The following is a 20,682-nucleotide window of genomic DNA, read 5'->3' as shown; positions in this document are numbered from 1 at the left end:
AATTTGGATCCCAAGTTCCAAGTAATTCTGTAGATTCATTTAGTCCTTCTTTGAGTTCAAGTAATGCTTGACCTTCAGCATTTGTTGCAGCTTTTGATGAGATTGTGTTTTATCCTTATTAAATTTCTGACTTTGGCACATGCTGGGATTGATCTTATGTAGAAATGAAGTTCGAGCACGGGCTCGTGACACTCATTTCATTACCAGTTGATTCTGATTTCATTGAAGTTCACTGTTTGAACATGCATTTAAAACTCAAATACTCTGTTTCTTTACCAACTTGTTGCATTGAATTGTTTATCTTCATGATGTAGTATTGACCCTTTTAAAATACTGTAAGGTTTCACATTGAAATAATATGTCCCTTAAAACAGTTTATGCATTAATATTTTCTTTTATGCATATCACAAATAGTAAAGTAAAAGGCTTCATATTTAAAACAAATATGTCCCTTTGATACTTCAATTGGTTTCTTCATCATTCCACTTTGATAATCTGAGATTAGTTACTCTAAAGGGTATGTCGGGCTCATACCCGAAGGGAGCCTCGATCAGGGGCACATGCCAATTAGAGTAACTAATTATCTGCACATGAAACAAACACATTAGCATAAACATTTCTTTATCCTGAAGCAGTGATTTGTGTCTTTATCTTTCCCGCCCTTTCAAAACAGAAATATGATAGGCTATGATAAATGATACATTGTAGGATGATCTTTCATTGCTTAGATCTGTTGGATCTAACACCTCTTTTCTTTTGTGCAGGAAAGTAGGGGTTTTTCAGAGTCTGAAGATCGAGAAAACATTCATAACGGCAACGGGGCAGCCAATAACCAGTCAAAGCAACCCAAGGCAATGACTGGTTATCCTCACACTCATTATTTGATTCTATCCTTTTCTGTTTTGGATATGTAGGAAAGATAGAAATGCTAAGCTCACGGCTTGTGTGAGGTTTTAAGAAACTCAGTGTATATAAATATGCTTCAGATGCATGAACTCAATTTGTAATCTATCATTGTTCAATACAAATGAAAAATACGCCTTTTTTCTCTTTTTAAACACTGCAATGTACCTTTTGTAAATGCAATTATTTGATAAATATGCATCCTTTGGCTAAAATTACATGGGTAATGAAATTTTAGATAACAGTAATAACATGTTCGTTCTTTATATTCATTAACAAATATAATAGCATACTCATTCATTACTTACCTGTGCGTAACCTATTGCCGTAGCTTCCAGACCTTTCTCTCTAACCACGTAGCAGTCCTCCTTATCCTTTTCGCTCCCTCCTCCTTTCTTCTACGTGCTGATGTGTCCTCCCTTATACCCCGTGAAGGGTTGTACCCCTCCACGGGTTCCCTTCTGCATGAAGGGATGCGATACCGTCGCACCACTTCGTGCGGGGGGGGGGTAATCGTGGGGTGGGGCCTCCTTTGGTGTTTGGTATAGTTCGTAGAGCTTGTATTAATGTTTTAAATTAATAACACTTGTCTTTATTAATAGTTCGTAGTTAAGTTTATAATGTTGTATTAATATTTGTTTTAATAATACTTTCCTTTATATATTAAATATATTGACATTTTAATAATATATTTAATAATATTTTTTCTTTATTATTTTATATATTAAATACATTGACATTTTAATAATATATTTAATAATATTTTTCTTTATTATTTTATATATTAAATATATTAACATTTTAATCGTTTATTTATATTGAACTTATTTAATTAACAATATTTAATGATTTATTTCTTCTTTAGAAATTTAACATTATTTAATAATTTACATTAGGTGATATCGTGGGGGTTATCACAAGGCACTGGATCTATTTTGGCATGATCATATACTGAACATGAACCGTCTTAATACAACGGTATTCTAAATATGATTAGTCAATAATTAATCTGACTTTCGATATGATAATAATTATTATTACTTAAATAAAATTATTAATTAAATAATTACATATATTTTTTGGAATTAATTTATGATTTTATTTAATTATTTAAAGGATATTATTAGTAATAAATATTAATATATATTAATTATACAATAATTTTAATAATTAAATAAATTTCAAATATTCGTTGTTAATTATTATATCAATTGATAATAATAGATTCATTTTAGGATATATATAACGATTAGGGAGGGGACATGACACAAACTTGGATGACCATGTATAGATATGGAGAGGAATATTTTCATCTTGGCAACTTGGAAAATGGGAAAAACTCTTACTTGCAATCAGATTTATATAACCCAAAATTAAGTGAATGAGTTTCATGGTAACTCTCAACATTGTAATTTTCTAAAAAGAATGTTAACTCGTTTTACCAAATGGGAAGGTCAACATTACCACGGTTACTTGTAATCGGGCTTTAAAATCCCGAATACAAGTAAATAGGAAAAATTTGAAAGAGGGGAAAATCATGCAAATTTACAAATTGCATTCAAAAAACTTATCAATTTGCGAAGATCACTTAAAAACCCGAATTTAAGCAAGAGCAAGATTATTTACAAAAATTGATCAAACAAGAAACTCAAAAAAAAAAAAAAAGCAAAATAAAACTGAAAATAACATACCTTGCTTGATCAAAATGCCCTAGACAAAAACAAATGAGCTTGGGATGAACCGAAATGTTCTATAAATAGATGAAAAAGCCACCATGTTGATATTCCTTGTAACAAGAAAAGCGGCTTTGCATTCAACTCATATCACAAAAAACGGCTTGGAAGAAGAATCCTACAAGCCATCAAACACCTCTTATTAAATGTTAGATGCAAAAAGCAACACCACATGGCGGACTATGTGGCGGAATCCGAGGGTAAAGAGCCACAAAACGCAGAGCTAAGACAGCGAATGGAGAAGCAAAAGACCCCCACGTTACTATGCATTCAAAGCCCCACTCCTATAAGAATCGGATTTCAGGTTGAATGCCAAGAAGTTCGCTACCCTTGGGTAGAAAAACGCGGTTGGGTTTCTTGAATCCAACAGCAAGCAATGAGCATAAATTAAAACTTGGAGCAAAAAAGATGCAATCGGGTTATAAAAACCCTATTACAAGTTTTATTAAAAACTCTCCTTCCTTCAATCTTCCAAAATCGGGTTTTAAAGAAGCAAAAGCATAAAACATAAAAAGCACTTAAATATTTGCAATTGGGTTATAAAATCCCTATTACAAGTTTAAAAAAAAGAAAGTAGGAACTTTTAAGAGAACTTACAAGTTCTCATAAACTCGTATTTTAAAATTCACTTGTAATTTGACTAAAAAGTTCCTACAAAACAACTTAAAAGACAAAAGGGAAATGGAAAAGAAAAAGTAAATTACAAGTTACACATCTTTTATAAACTTTCACTTGTAATTGCTTGAAAAAAAACCCTACAACTTAAAAACATAAAAGTCTCTTTACTTGCAAAAGGAAAATTTCCCACTCGCAGTCTAGAGGAAAAAACCCGACTTTGAAGAAAAGACCAAGCAAATGAACTCAGAACCCAATGAAATTTGAAATGTGGATCAAGGATGAATCGAAGATTAGTCCAGTTCAGAAAGGAGCAAAAATTTTGCCTCAAAAAGTGTGCCTTACAATAAAATCTTCATTTTTGAATATAAATTTCAAAGGGGTTGTCCAATTTTATGAATGAAAAAATACGGACAATAGTCGACAAGGGCAACATTCAGATTCAGTCTGGTGGGAGGAATCTCATTTTCCTCAATGTATACTGCATTCCTGGACTGGAACTGAATTGAGTCAGATTATGCGGCACTCTCCTCAGCTTGATGTGGTATTCAGTTCACACAAGTGTTCAATTGTTGATTGTTCGACTCGCACTGGTGTGGTTGTTGGCATAGAGGATCATGGTCTATACAAATTTGTGGATACGGGTGATTCTTTGAAGCATGCTTTTGCAGCTAAATCATCTTCTATCAACAGTCTCTGGCATCAACGATATGGCCACCTCAACATTCATTATCTTGCTCAACTTGTTTGGGAAAATTTAGTTCATGGCTTACCTAAGATTCAAACTCAAAATCAGCGAGTTTGCGGAGCTTGTCAGGCTAGGAAGCAGCACAGGACACCATTCAAGGATGGTGACTCATGGCGAGCCTCAAAGTTACTACACTTGGTTCACGTTGATGTATGCGGACCAATGAATACACCTATTACTAGTTCCAAGTATTTCTTGCTTTTTTATGATTTAAGTCATAAAATGTGGGTGTACTTTCTTAGACAGAAATCAGATGTGTTTACTATATTTCAGAAGTTTAAGGCCTTAGTAGAGAAAGAGTATGGCTGTCCCATAGTCACTCTTAGGTTAGACAATGGGGGGGAGTTTTGTTCTACTGCTTTCGCCAGCTTCTGTGATACTCATGGCATCAAACGCCGGTTAACCACACCGTACACTCCTCAACAAAACGATGTTGTTAAGCGACATAACCACACAATCATCGGGATAGCCCGATCAATGTTGGAAGACAGTAATGTTCCCAAGAAATTTTGGGCAAAAGCAGTATGCACCGTAGTCTATCTCCTTAATCGGTCTCCCACACAAGCTGTTAAGGGGAAGACTCCTGAGGAAGCCTGGACTGGTTGCAAACCTTGGATTAGTCATCTGAAAGTCTTCGGCTCTTTAGCATATGTTTGGATTCCAGATGCCAAGCGCTCCAAGTTGGATTCCAAGAGTCAGAAACTTATGTTCACAGGGTACAGTGACAACCACAAGGCTTACCGATTGATTGATGTAGAAACTAATCGTCTCATCTTCAATTGCGATGTTGTCTTTTATGAAAAACAAGGACTTTTTCAGTTATCCTCATCTGTGTAGAATTTTGAGGATCAGCCTTTAAAGGCTACTAATTTGGGTGTTCGTCTTCCATTAGGTTCACCTGATGAGAGAGACGATGTAGAATCTGAATTTGATGATGCTCAACTTGAATTTCCTCTGGATGATGTCGATATTCCACCTGTTCAATCTGTTCCAGATCCAGTTCCAATTATTCCTCCTGCATTTGATGTTGGTCCTTCTACTCTCCGGCCTAAATGGTGGGCAAAAACCATAAGTGATCTACATCTTGACGAACTCATTGAGGGTAGATCTTCCAGAAACAAGAGAAAGCAACAAAATACAGTCAACTTTTCTCTCATGGCCAACATACATAGTGTTTTTGAGCCCCAAACATACTTTGAGCCTAAAGGAATTCCTGAGTGGGAAAAGGCTACGGAAGCTGAACACCAAAGTCTTTTGAAGAATAACACTTGGGTCCTCTCTGATCTTCCACCAAGGAAGAAGCCCATTAGTAGCAAATGGATGTATAAAGTTAAGTACAAACCTCATCTCGTTGCTAGGGGGTTCTCACATAAGGCATTAACTATGAGGAGACTTTTGCTCCTACAGCCAAGATGAGTACCATTCAGCTTGTCCTTGCCTTAGCAGCTCAGTTTGGTTGGAAAGTCCATCAAATGGACGTTAAGAGTGCATTCCTCAACTATGAGTTGTAGGAAGAAGTCTACATGACGCAGCCTCCAGGATTCAAGGTTGCTAGAAAAGAATACCAGGTGTGCAGACTGATGAAAGCGCTCTATGGCCTGAAACAGTCTCCTCAGGCTTGGTACATCAAAATTGACAAGTACCTCACAGATCATGGCTTTCAAAGGAGTCCATATGATTCTAATTTGTATGTCAAAAACACTGGTACAGATATTCTTCTCCTTGTTGTCTATGTTGATGACCTGATTATCACTGGTAGTTTGGCACTTTTGATCGATCAAATCAGACAAAGTTTGTGCCAGTCCTTTGACTTGACAGACTTGGGACTTCTGCACTATTGCTTAGGTGTTGAGGTTTGGCAGACTGAAGGTAGTATCTTTCATATCTCAATCAAAGTATGCTCGCAGTTTGCTAGACAAGTTTCGGATGCAAGACTGCATACCTGCATCCAAACCTATAGAAAAAGGGTTGAAGCTGACAGCCAAATCAGTATCACCTGTGGTGAATGAATCAACATTCAAGCAACTGGTGGGTAGTCTCATCTACCTTACTGCTACTAGGCTCGATCTCAGTTTTGCAGTGAGCTACATTTCATGCTTAATGACAACCCCCAAGGCTGATCATTGGGTAGCAGCGAAGCGTGTGCTGCATTATGTGAAGGGCACTTCTGATTTTGGTCTTCTATACAACAAAAGTCACAATCCTATACTTATTGGTTACACAGACTTAGATTGGGCAGGTTTTGTTGATAACAGAAAATCAACATCTGGGTATGTTTTCAGTTTGGGATCTGGTGCAGTCACATGGACTAGCAAGAAGCAGCATGCAATGGCTCTTTCCTCGACGGAAGCAAAATATCGAGGAACAATTAAGGCAGCTTGTGAGGCAATTTGGCTTCGGAGGATGCTTTCAGACATGCAGATATCTCAAGCAAGTCCTACTCCCCTTTACTGTGACAATCAAGGGGTGCTCAAATTGGCTAAGAATCTGGTCTTCCACGAGAGAACCAAGCATGTTGAACTTCATTGTCACTTCATTCCGAAGCTAGTTGAAGACGGATCAGTTTAGTTGTTCCGACAGAGGATCAAACAACAGATATCCTCATCAAGTCTTTGAGCCCGGACAAGTTTGTAAAATTTAGGGGGCAACTAGGTGTAGTTGACATATTGACCATTAAGGGAGGGTATTAGAATAATATCTTTATTATTTATTATTAATGGTCAATAATGTAACATATTGTGCATATTAGTTAGTTTCTAATTTTCTTCAATTTAGGATTGTTTCGTAATAGAAACATCATCTTTGTAATTCTTTAAATGATCATTTCATCATTTCATTTTTTAATTCAATTCAGTTTTTTACCAAAACAAAAGTGTTTATGTTGTTTGCTGCCAATTTACATGGATATGGTGTTGTGAGAAAGCTTCATGCTAAAGGCTTTAGATACACAAGACATAATTGATGACAAGAATACCATTACATGTTAGTGGACTTAAGGCACCCCTATCATGTATAAAGTATTTCCCCTTTCTTGAAATGCTATGGTCCCCAACTTAGCAAAACTCAACAATTTAAAATATACTTTTTTTGAAAAAAACATAAAAAATTTATGCAAAGTACAACTTCCCCTTCTAATTGCAAGTGCATAGCATGTCAAAAAGGCATATTTAAGTGAATAAAAGGCTTAGCAAGTCAAATGGCATGTTGTTGGTAATTTAAGTGAAAAACGGAAGTGGTGGAGAACATCAATTTTAGTTTAGACCCAAAAGTGAACTTTAAGTGAAGAAATGCATAAGTTGCCCAATGTCAATGGCAATTAGAACAAAAAGAACAAATGAGACCAAAAGAGGCCACTTTTTCACCTAAGTGACATTGTCAACCTGAAAATTTAATGAAAAGTGCATGATAGTCCAAAATGCATGCCTTGTTCACTTAATTGAACTTAAAAATATGAAAAAATGTGTATTCAAGTTCAAAATGAGCACCCCATTCAGTTAAGTGAAGTGAAAAGCATAACAAAAAGTGGCCCATGACCCCAAAAAAAGTATTTGGAGAGAGAAATCACTTATCCGAAATTTAAATTTAAACAAAAAGTGCCCAGCAATCGAAAAAGCACACCCAACCTCTTAAGTGAGTTTGAAAAGATAAAAAAAGTTGCATGAAGGTCAAAAGCACACAATTGAGGAGAGAGTTAACTTTAAAACATTGGGAAAAATGGATATAAGTCCAAAAAGCAAACCTCATGAGGTATAAGTCACTTTAAAACATCAAAATTGCCCAAAAAACGCAAAGGAGCACATTGTTGCATGGAGAGGGAAAGATCCAAGTTGATAGGAAAAGTGCATCAAGGTTACAAAAGTGTGCCTTGGGAAGGATAAAAACATGATGAGTTGCTCAAAGAGGCCAAAAAGTGTGCGTTTACCTATATATATCCAAGCTTCACCTTCAAAACACAAAAAGATACTATTGAAGGAAGATTCTTAGCAAATTGTTCTTTGCTTGCAAGTTTTGTCATGGGATTCCAAGGATCAGCACTAGTTTTCATCCTACGAGAAAACTTATCATGTTCTTCACTCTTCACCCAAGGCACTTCAAGGTTGATGATTTATCTTGTAAAAGTTTTTCACCATGCATAGGGCTGAACACTAAATTCACAAGTTCCTAAGGCAAGAGTCAAATTCTAATCCCCAAGACTATGCGGTGAGGTGCCAATGGTCACTAGAATTTGGTTTCAAGTTTCTTTAGAAGATCAATCATGGTGAATGCAAGGCAATTGCACACTAGGAGAAACCAGTCAGCATCAACTAGCTATTTTTAACACATTCTAGTTTTACTAAATATGTTTTTCATTTATCTTGAATAAATTTGCATCCAAGATTGTCAAAGAACTTATAAATAAGTGCTAGTGGCAATTAGATTTTCATGTCATGGCAATTTTATGCCCTGTTTCTACTGAAATTGTTGTTCAAGCCCACTTATGTGTTCTTTGTGGTATTGTGGTTTTGTGAATTGAATAGTTAGTGTTTGATATTTACTGCAAGCTTTCTATTTGTTGGTTGAAAATTTTGTACACTTGGGGAAATATACAAAATTGTGGTTTCAACCACAGGACATGAGTAAAAACTCTCCTAATTAAGGGAAGGTTCCCCCTATCTAACTACAACTTTGAAAATAAAATAGGATGGGACAGAAATCTTTCTTCTTCTTTCAAGAAAGACAATATCCTTTTCTCTTCACAGAAAAGGATAGCGATTGAACATAAACAGCAATAACCACATTCAAATGAAATGAGAGAAAGGAAATGAAATTTCCTAAAAGCGCAAAGACTTTCGTCACTTCCTTCGAGACGGGACAACAATTTCAAGCTCAAAGACTTGATTATGTGAAGTCCTATCTACACTAATGCTATAAAGAACGAGTTATGACAGCTCAAAGACTGAAAAACACTATTCTTTTCTACTTTAAATAATGGGAAGTAGTATAAGCGCAAACACTTATAGCTATTTCTCACAGAATCTATTCCTAAATTCTCTTAAGAACAAGTGAAAGCACAAAGACTTGCAGCTTCTCTTAACAAAATATTTAATTTAATCTATATTAAACTCAACCACTTGCAGCACAAAGACTGCAAATCAGAAGTGATTAAGCTCTTTGGGAACACTTGCAAGAAAGATAATATAGAACACTAACTCAAGAATGTAGCACAAAGACTCAAAGCTTGAGCAATTTCCTTTTAATTCTTGAATTTACACATGAAAGCTCAAAGACTTATTTGCTGTAAATTTGGCAGAGTTTTTGCTTGCTTTCCAAGAGATAAAAATTACAATAGACCCCTCAAGTATTTATAAAAGAGGACCCTTGAGAAAAAGGTGGGAGGATCCTAACTAACTTGAGAGATTCTCTCAACCACCAAGACTTATTCAATAACTAACTAAGACTTCAATAACTAACTAAGACTTATCCCAACTACAGTCCTAACTGAACACAACTTGTAGTTGCTTTACATGTAATTACAAAAGTGCAAGTAATGTGTAACTTGCTTTTTACAAAAAATACTTTTACATGTAACTTGTCAAAACAAAATTACAACTAAAGATTACAAAAGTGGAAAAATACAAGTAAGTGTTGAAAAACACTTAAGTTGCATTTTGTGAAGGCACAAATCCTTGAAATTTTTGGATGCTCGTTTGTAGTTCCTCGGGATTCAGTTCATGGGTGTTCTTGGCAACAACCATGGTCTTCACAATAATGTCATCACACCGGAGGAGCGCAGAATTGTTTTTATCCAGGATAGACTGGATTTCATGCAAAAAGGCTTGGTGTTTCATTAATATCTGAATTGAAGCGGCCGAGAATTGTTCGCTCCTCCATTCATTATGAATCCTCATCTGTAAATCAGCAAGAACTTCTTCTGGAATCAGCTCTCCATCCTGACTTACTATGTTACAAGAGGCCCTTTCACAATGTGAGACAATATCTCGGAAAACTTCACCTCGGAATCTCTTTGCATCACCGATCTCCTCAATGAGGGATTTAAGAACAAGGCCCTTGTTTTCGAGGAGCTCTTCAAATTCCAAGTACATGACCCTGGATGAGATGATGGCATGCTCCTGCAAAACACTCAGCTGTCGTTGGGGCATGGTACGCCAGATTGTCAAACTTTCTTCAACACTTTACAGATTCTTTTTGAAAGTATCAAAAGTCTAATCTAGTTTATCTTCAATGGTCTCTAACTTAGACATCATCTGAAAAATGTCTTTCATTACCTATGCACATAGATCATGAAGCTGATCAACCCAGGAATCCAGTGCTTGTACCTTCTGAGTAGCCCTTTCCACTCCACGAATTGATTCTTGGGAACCAAAAGAACCTATGGAGTTACTCCCTTCAGCAACAGGTTTTGTGATTTTATGAACGGCTGCCATAAGTTGTCAGTTTTCATCTTCTAGCTTGTTTTTCTTTGCTAGAAGCTCATCACACCTTTGCACCAGCGAGGCAACAGAAAACTGAGCATCATGTTTAATGACCTCATGCGTCTGTTTGCCCAACTCTATCCTTGTAACCTTATAATCGGCAACTGACATTTCCTCAAGTGGCTTATCTGCAATAGGTTCCACAATTTCAGCTACCTTTATCTTGTTGCTATCAACAGTTACCCTGGAGATAGTCTTGGCCTTCTTAGCAACTTTGGATCTGGACTGTTTCAGTTGTTGGTAATCAAAGGCATCAGGTGAGATTTCCTGCTTCTTCCTTTTCGGAGCAAAGAACTAAGCCATGGAGGCAAAGTCATCAACTCCACTCCAATAGCAGTCGTAGGTAAAGGAGAAGCAATTTCTGTTTGAATAACCGTGGTCATCTTAGGAGGAATATCTGTTTGGACAGTGACCACGGTTTTCTCAGTTACCAATGGGCATGAAGATTGCCTCATGAATTCCTCAAAACCAAAAGTGGAAGTATCAATTTCTGACAACTGGATGCAAGTAGGAATATCCTTAGGAATTTCCAACACAGTCTCTTGTTGATGATCAGGAGATGGCTCGTATGCTGAAATGGAAATACCATTCTGAGGAGACTCATCCACAAGCAAATCAGGAGGAGAAAGAGGCGTCTCAATGGAAACTGGAGGAATGATCTCATGAGGCGAGTCTGAAACCGGAGACTTAGGAGCATCATCAGATTGCTGCCCTTCTTCTGGATTATCCAGATCAATCATCTGAACATGGAACCGTGATTTTTCCTTCCCACGAACAGTCGTCTCCTCGGGAGGAAGCACTACTACACGACTGACTCACAACTTGATCCTTGTGCCCGAAGATGATGCACCCTCCTTGTTGTCAACCTGAATCTCAGACTTACGTCCAAGAGGCCCCATAGAATCATCTTCTTTTCCAACCTTGATTTTTATAAGTCTAACAACATTATTTTTCAACCATGCGTTAGTGTTAGCCAAGATAGGCTGAAATCTCTCAAGGATGGATATGCACTCTTTGTGCGACCATTGGATCAAAGGAAGTGGAGCTTCCTCAACCCTCCGTGAAATGTATTCAGGATCAAGTATGTGCCCATCATCAATCATCCCTTGTGGGATATCCACCAAGTTCAAATCAACAATTTGCTCAACAGTGAGCCTGTAGTAATCCATCTTCAAAACTTCGACTTCTATGCGGAGATCTACCCAGATGTCCTCAATGCGATGCACATGCACAAAGGATTTCTTGATCTTCTCCTTCATACCCCTATAATCAAAATCAGCTCTAGGTTTAAACCTTTTGAGCTTGATTTCTTACAATTCAGTCTCCATGGCCTTAGCTTTCACAGATGTGACAAGGGAATACCGGCCAATTTTCAATGGGTTTGTGGTAGAGATACCCATTCCAACCTTGTGTCTAGCAGACTGAAAAGTGTGGACAGCCATGATCTGTCTTCCCAACTCCATAAGAATGATCTTATCAGTTGGGTATTTGGGAAGCATATATGGCTGACCACCATAGCATCCAATTCTCATATAAGTGAAGGTGGGAAACTGCAGAAACAAACATCCATACTCGCACACCTTTTCCCATGCCTCATCTGATACTCTCTTGTTCCTGAGATTTCTGTCAAACTGACACATGAAATATCCGAAGAATGCATCTTGGACTCTTCTGAAATGCAGTCTATTGGGTCTCAACGGCAACTGGTCATAATATTCCCAAACTGGTATAAGTGAGCGATCACCCTTGGTAGAAAGACCTGGAAAGTGTCTAAGTGATGCTGCCAAATATACCAAATATGAATTCATGAAGAAGGTCATGGTTGTAGGAACTGCTGCAAGTTGTTTGCACAGGGCATCAATGATGACTTCTCCCCATGAAATGTGATGAGACTGTCTTATGGCTCAAAGACATTGGAATGCTCAAGGCCCATCATCCTGCTGAGAAGAGTTATGGTGTCTCCTATTTCCCATTTGAAATCGCAGCGGTACAACTTCGCCCACCTTGAGAAGGAGGCTCGTGGCTCTTGGATCCACCTATTGATATGTCGCTTGCAATCTTTTTCCCTCTTCACGTAATACTCTGCTGCACTTTCTTTGGAGATTTCCATGTAAACAGGTGCAGGAGGTATTCTGAAGACCTTCTCGATTGTATCTGCATCAAGACGAATTATAGCTTCGCCATCATCATTTTTATGACTCTTGTCTCTTTATCAAAATGATGGGCGCAGGCAAGAATAAACTCAGGTTCTAGGGTGGCCACCAGGAAAGAAGATGCATGATGGATATGGCTGTCCAACAGCCGCTGCAAGTTATTATCCTGTGGATCTTCTACCCTCTTGACGAATTCCGACATATCCACGTGCCCTATTTTCGTATCTCTGATACGATCCAAAGGGGAAGAAACTTGGGAGGGGCAACCTCGTTCTGATATTTGCCATATTTGTATTTCATCTTCTTTGGAGCTAGAGATGCCAGCAAATCTGACATTGATTGTGAACCTGGAATACTGTGATGAAGACTTAAAAGAGTTAAGGCAACATCATAGTCAACTGCAAATATCATTCTTCCTTCTTCAAATGGGAAAAACTTTGATTCTTGAACTTCACGATTTTGTGAGAGGAAGAGGGGAAATATATGGAAATAGGAAAATCTTGACTTTGACCAATTTCGGATCTTGGGAAAATTTTCGCAAGTATACAAGTTGGAAAGAACATACATGCAATCAGGGTTTTAAAACCCGAATGCAAGTACACTTGTAATTTTGCAAATGAAGAAATGGATGGAAAATGAGAATTTGACTTGCGGAAAATGACGGAAATGGAAAGTACAGATATGGGAAAAATGAATGGATAGAAATGGGAAAATCCGGGAATGTCATTTTCATAAAAATGGGAAGAACTCTTCAACATGTAATCCGGTTTTTAAAACCCGATTTTGAAAGGGAGGGGTATTTCACACTTTTCAACTTGGAATTTTAACCAAAAATGGTTAAATTCCTTAACCGTAAGGGGAGAACAAGAATTTCCAGCGAACTTGTAATCGGGATTAAAAATCCCAAATACAAGTAAAGGGGGAAATATGGGAAGAACAATGCAATCCAAAAATTGCATTCCAAGGGGAAGATTTCTCTAACAAAAACCGATTTTTGGGGGAGGAACAACATATTTCCAAAAATGCAACTAAGAAAGAAAACTAAGAAAACAAGAAAATAATAAAATGAAGGAAAGAAAGGAAGGAGAACATACCTTTCTTCAAACTGAAAATGCTTCTCCAAAAATGCAACAATCTTTGGAATGAAGAAGCTAAAACAATAAATAGAGACCAACCACAATATTAAACCCTTGCCACGTTTTGCAAAAAAATGCCTTATATAAAAAACGTGGCAGCAAATGAGTGTAGTGTGGCTTGGAAAATGCTTGGAACCTCTTTAACCCTCAATGCCTTGGCATGAAAGGCAAAAACGAACTAGGAGACTGCAACTTCGTGGAGATTTGGTCCACCAAAATGTGGCATTTTGGAAACACGTGGTTGCTGATTTGGAGCAAAAAACCAGTAAATGCAAACCCAAAATGGCGTGACAAGTGGTTTCAAATGCATAAGAATAGGGTAGAAACCAAAACGCCTCTCCTTCCTAGAAGATCTCCACAAAAATCTGCTTTGAAATCTTCAAAAACCGTTTTTCCTTGCAATTCGGGTTTTTGGGAGAGAAGAACAAGTTCTAATTTGCACTTACATGTGATATAATTAACATGTGATCATTGTTATGCAATATCTAAATGGTGATATAATTAACATGCCCAAATTTCGCATACCATAAAAGGCTAGTAGAAAGGATACTTTCTTCACTAAGGTAAGGAAAACTCCTTGAAATAGTTGAACCTCCTTTGAGATTTAACAACTTTCCATCCTCCCAACTGGTCAATATGATTTGATTATTTGGACTTCTGTCTAACTACCACCTTTCCATCATACAATAAAAAAAGCGTGGTCTTGTTGTCGAATTAGCACTAGAGACAATAAGTTGCATAGCAACTGAGAAAAATAAAGTACATTGATAAGTACAAAGTCTGAAAGTCTCAACAATTGAATCAAATTGTTGCTTTTCCAACAAGCTTGAAATTTATTTTATCCACCATATATAAATTTGCACAAACATCTTAATGAACCTCCTCAAAATTATCTCATTGAAGCATCATATGTCATGTGCCTCCAATATCTAATACCCAAGCATCATGCCATGATTCATTCAAGTAGGCACAATAGGCCAAATCTAATATAGAAATCAAAACTTGTAATCATCACTACCACATGCAAACTAAACTAATCCTAATGTTTTATTGTCATACTTGTTTTTATCTTTTTGTTCAAGAGAATTTTCAATCTTATCTAAAAAAATATTTCACTCATAAGCTTCATGACTACTTTTGCAGCCATGTTTCAATATAAGTGTTCTCTATCATTTTGTTTGTCACATTGTAGAAAATGTTCAGTTCCTATAATCAAAGATATCCAAGAACACTATCCAGCCCATTCATATCCAAAACAATAAATTTTGAATGCAAAACAATGTTTTTCCATGGTGAGCTTTAAATCTTCAAAAACTTGAAGAGTCTTAAAATTTATCCATGTCTCTTTGATCTTCTTTTCTTGAACCTACAATTGTTTGGATGAGTCCACACTGATGAGGTTATTTTGAATGTATGGAGAATAATATCAATCTTATATTGTTTCACCCGTTAATGGGTCGAGGAAGGTTGATCTTCCTTTCAAACCTAGAGATGGCATTTAATGGGTTGCTCCTAAGGCAGGCTAGGTAAAAATCAACTTCGATGGTGCCTCGATGGGCAACACAAGACCAGGTCATGCAGGATGTGTTGCCTGTTTACCTCACTGGGTAAACAGGAAGAATACAGAAATCGGACAGCAATGTGCAATGCAAATACAAAAGAAGTACCAGAATAATCTTGCCATTAATGTCAAAGGATGTTCATATTATATCCGTCGTCAACATTACATTACATCTGACACGGCTAACATTACATTTCTCAACACCCGAAGGTGGTACAATATATGACTGCCGAAGGGGTGCGACCCAATCGTCGCGACTCCAACTACCTACCCGTCGGCTAACTAACTATTGATAATTAACATTACTAACTATACACTTTTTCCCGATAACATCACCCCCCCCAAAAAAGAAGTCGTCTCCGACGACTAGCAACAAAATGGAGACAATGTAATATAAATATACAACCAAGTGAAAGTCAAGGAGGGGGCTGAGGAAGCGTCCCTGAAGTCGAAGGGTGAGATGCGGGTGGCTGGGCCGCCAGGCAGGCGCGGAGCTCATAGACCTGCTGGGTGCGTGCTGCCACATCCCGCTCTGCTACCAACACCTTCTCTAAGGCAGTCTTCACCATAAGCGCAGCCTCCAGTAGCTCCCTCTCCTTGGTATCGGCGGACTCCGTCATGCGAACCAACTGAGCCTGAACAACATCTAACTCCTGCTGGATGAGACTCCGCGCACCCTGTTCCTCTGAAAGACGGGCGTCCACCGCAACCTTCTCTGCGCGGGCTGTCTCAAGCTGTGCGACCAACTCTGATCTCTCGGCTGCCCACGAGGCTTGTTGCCTAGCCATGTCCTGCTCTAACTCCACTCGAGCAACCTCACGAACTACGGACTCATGCTGTGTCTGGCGTAAGGTATAGTAGGCCTCCCTATAAACCTGCTCAATCTCCCGGACGAGAGTCGTCACCCTACTCTCCATGACGGGCTGAGGCACACGCCAAGCCTCCAACATCGCCTCCGTCTGGGTAACTGGCCACCTTCGTGCCTCAAAACATGAGGTGAAAGCTGCGGGACAGCCCTCTCGCATAAACTGGAGGACCTGCTCTAATTCCTCCACAACCTGCTGTAGAGACCGTGTCTGGGCCGCGGCCACCACTCGCCGACCCCTCGTCACCATATCTGCCAGATAAACCTCAATGTCCTCTCCCTCTAGCCCCGATGTAGGTACAGGAAGCCCACGTGGTAACTCAAAAGTCTCCTCAACCACACCAACTGCATCCTGCTGGCCCAGAACACCCTCTCCAAGGACCTGTCCCTCTGCTGGTGCTTGCGTCTCCGCCGAGGAATCCTCCAGATCCACCACCTCAGTGGGAGGCTCTCGCCGAGGTGAGAGTACAGCTGCTCCTACGGGTGGCGTCACTGTCATCTGGAATCTCCGGGTCAGCCAACTCCCCATAGCCGCCACCGATGGAACTGCACTTAACACCTCTGACCCTCTCTCCCCCTCGGAAACATGTCCCGCGACGGGCTCCTCCAACAAGGAGGCCGCAACCGTCACCACTGCATCGGATCCTACGACATCTAGTCGCACCTGAGGCTCCGTCTCAACTATCTCCTCTGCCACGCCTCCCTGCGGTGGACCACACAACTCTGCCGTGCTATCGGTACATGCCTCGGCTGGTATGGTGGAAGGTGCTGCGGCCGGCTGCATGGGCCTGAGTGTAACGGGCGTGCGGCTCTGTCCAAATGTCGGAATCAAAGTACTGCCCGCGGACGACCCCACAAGTGTGCCAAGTGGGAGTGTGGGTGGTGCAAACAACACTCGCTCTCCGGCGGGCTCCATCCTCCCCTCGTCTGTGGCCCGACTGCTACTGTCATCCTCGTCCTCCGAATCCTCAGAATCCTCTGCACTGCTGGAAGTTTCTCGCCCACTATCTGGTTCTGCTGCAGTGGTCTCTAATACCCGTTTCCGCTTCGCGGAAGAGTGTCCAATATCTAGGTGTCGCCAATGCATGATAGGAGGCTCACCCTCCGCCAAGGGTCTCTGTGGCCGTACCTCCAACTCAGCCTCTGGCACTGCTTCTCGCGTAGCCTCCAAGAACAGTCCAATGGTATAGTGGGGCATGTAAAAGGTGCGCTGCTCCCTCATCAGGAATGCGCACATCCGCTCTGATAACAAGGTAGCCCAATCATAGACGACTCCGTTCATCAACCCGTTCATCAATACTATCTGTGGTAGAGCGATGTCTGATGCCCTACCCGACCCTGTCAATCTGCTTTTGATGACGTCCATAATGCATCGCCAGTGACCCTCTGCGACAAAGGACCTGCGCATCCCACGACCCTTCGTGGCGTCTACGATGCTCGCCAACTCTGCAGGGGTCAAGTCTCGGGACACTCGCCTAATCCAATGTTCCTTTTCTTCCCGTGTCATCTTCTTCGGCTTCAAGTCCACTTTCTTGCCATGTATGCCTGGGATGCCAAATACTCTGGTGAAATCTGCAGGTTTGAAGGATATGGTGATATCCTTCCCCAAATACTCAAATGTGCTCGTCCGTGAGCGGCTATCAAAGGTATCAACCATATATCGCAATGCTCCCTCGTACTCGCGAATGGCGAACACAGGCATCCGTATAGCCCATTCTACCCCTGCTCGGCGAAGACTTGTTTTCACCAAATTATCATCCGACGTCTCTTGCCACCATTTCCGACATTCCACCCCATTCAATCCCTCAAAAGTGATATTCTATGAAGTGGAGGTGTTCTTCCCTCGTACAGTGGGCTGCTGTGGTGTTTTTTTCTTCTGCCTGTCTTCCATCGTGCCGCCTGCTATTCGAACACCTGAAGGGAGAATACGTGCATCCGGCTTCCTATGGCTGCTATCCTGCAATTGTTTTTTCCAGTTTCTTTTTCCCGCAGACTCCATTAGCTTCCCGTAACTGATTCTTGATTTGAGCTGTAGTAAAAAAAACGGCTAACTGCCTCCAGGCACTGAAGAGCGAAGACTGTGCGGTGCGTTTTTTTTCACGCTGTTCGCACAGAATCCCCCTTCTTCCTTCTACCGCACGGTAGCTTCTTTCTCTCCGTTTTATCTCCCTTCGGTAGGCGTGGCTGTGCGGTGAAGGCGCGGCTGTGCGGTGTTGGCGCGGCTGTGCGGTGAAGGCGCGGCTGTGCGGTGTTTTGTCCTAACCCTCGGTGGCTTCGTGCGGTGCCTTTGTCTCGTGCGGAGCCTGTGCTTCGTGCAGTGCCTTTGTCTCGTGCGGAGCCTGTGCTTCGTGCGGTGTTTTATTTCCTTTGCTTCGCCTTTGCTTCGCGTGCTATGTTCTTTTTGATTTGTGCGGCTTTTATAGCCCCCCGCGGCTGCCACCGCACGGTGGCTTCCACCGTCGGTGGTGCCACCGTCGGTGGTCCCACCGTCGGTGGTGCCACCGTCGGTGGTGCCACCGCACGGTGGTGCCCACCTACGGTGGTGCCACCGCACGGTGGTGTCCACCGTGGGTGGTGCCACCACGCGGCCACCGCACGGTGGTGCCACTACGTGGCCACCGTGCGGTGGTCCTTTTTCTCCCTTTTTCTAATTTTTTCAATTTTTTTTTTTTTTTCCAATTTTCAATTTTTTTCAATTTTTTTTTTTTCAAAAAAAATTTTCAAATTTTTTTTTCAATTTTTTTCAATTTTTTTTTCAAAAATTATTTTTTCCCGAATTTTCTAATTTTTTCAAATTTTTTTTTTTTTTCATTTCCATTTATTGCCTCACTGCGACTGTGCGCCTCCTGTCGGGCTCGGGCTGCTCCTGCGCGCTTCCACCCTTTGGTGATACACTTTCAGTTTCGACCCATTGACGCCCTCTGGGATTTCCTGTCCGTCGAGGGTCGAGAGCTTGACGGATCCATTGGCTGCGACCTCTTGGATCCTGTAAGGGCCTAGCCACTTCACCTTAAACTTGTCGGGCTTAATCTCGTTCCTTCCGTTATACTTTAGGACTAATTGGCCCGGCGTGAACCTCGCCCGCCGAATGTGTTGGTCATGCCAGTATTTCTTGCGTTGTTGGGCCACGTCTGTCACCCATTGTGCCATCGTCCGTCTTTCATCCAACTTATTTAAGGCGTATAGTCTCTCTCGAAGGCTTTCCATGTCGCCTAGTTTGTTGTCAATGGCGATTCTAAGACTTGGCACCATGAATTCGATCGGTACCACAGCCTCCTGGCCATACATCAATTGGAAAGGTGTCTGCCCGGTGGTTACTTTGTAAGTTGTGCGGTACGCCCAAAGTACCGAAGGCAGACGCTCTTCCCAGTCTTCCTTTTCCACCCCACAGGACTTATAAATTACCGACACGATGATTTTGTTGGTTGCCTCGGCCTGACCGTTTGCCCTGGGATAGTACGGACTCGATAGAGAATGAAAAATTTTGAACTCGATTGTCAGTAGTCGAACAATATGATTTACAAAGTGCCCCCCTCTATCACTTGTCAGTTGAATCGGTATTCCGTACCGGGTGATAATCTGTTCATAAATGAATTTCGCCGTGCTGACGGCGGAGTTGTCTGCCAACGCCCTGGCTTCGACCCATTTGGTCAAATATTCTGTCGCCACGACAATGTATCTACATCGTCGGGCGCGACTCGGTTTTAATGGACCAACGAAGTCTAACCCCCATCTTTCGAACAATTCTTGAGCATGCGCCGGGTTAAGTGGCATGAAATCTCTTTTTAATGGTCGCCCAGCACGCTGACATGTATCACAACTTGTCACCCATTCTCTGGCGTCATTATGCAGTGTCGGCCACCACAAGCCAGCTAGTAGGACCTTCCTTGCTGTCGTATCCGGTCCCATGTGCCCTCCAGCAGCCCCTTCATGGGCTTCCCTCAATACTCCTGGGATTTCCTCTTCCAAGACGCATCGTCGTAGGATCTGGTCAGGTCCCATTTTGTAGAGAAGACCATTTATAAGTTGGAATGTTCGGCTTCTTAATACAAGTTTCCGTCTTTCACCTGGTGGCATTTCCTTCGGAAATGTTGATGTTGACAGATATTCCCCCACACTCGTGTACCAATGAGGAAGGATGGCAATGCGGAAAAGATGGGTGTCCGGAAAATCCTCGCTAATGCCTTCGGCCGGCTCTCCCGACTTGATCCGTGATAGCTGGTCGGCTATGACGTGGCTCCTGCCCGGTCTGACAATGATGTTGAATGTAAATTCTTGTAACAGCAACAGCCATCGACTAATCCGCCCCTGGATGATTGGCTTGTTCACCAAATACATCAATGCCTGGTGATCCACATAAAATGTGAATGGTGTCGCCAATAAATAATGTCGGAATTTTTGGACGGAGTATACCATGCCGAGGGCTTCTCTCTCCGTCGTGCTGTAGTTCCTCTCCGCGTTTGACAAGAGTCGACTTGCAAAATATACTGGGTGG

At 40.9% G+C, this 20,682-nt stretch overlaps 1 protein-coding gene across 1 annotated transcript in view; it reads right to left on the bottom strand.

The window, feature by feature from the left end:
* Positions 1–20,682, bottom strand: part of LOC131075816 (probable metal-nicotianamine transporter YSL6) — a 242,704-nt gene that overhangs the window by 152,340 nt on the left and 69,682 nt on the right. The gene's annotated exons all lie outside the window — the stretch shown is intronic.

Source organism: Cryptomeria japonica, chromosome 10 (genome assembly GCF_030272615.1).
Source record: "Cryptomeria japonica chromosome 10, Sugi_1.0, whole genome shotgun sequence".
NCBI classification, from domain to species: Eukaryota; Viridiplantae; Streptophyta; class Pinopsida; order Cupressales; family Cupressaceae; genus Cryptomeria; species Cryptomeria japonica.
This window is presented reverse-complemented; position numbering and strand designations above follow the sequence as displayed.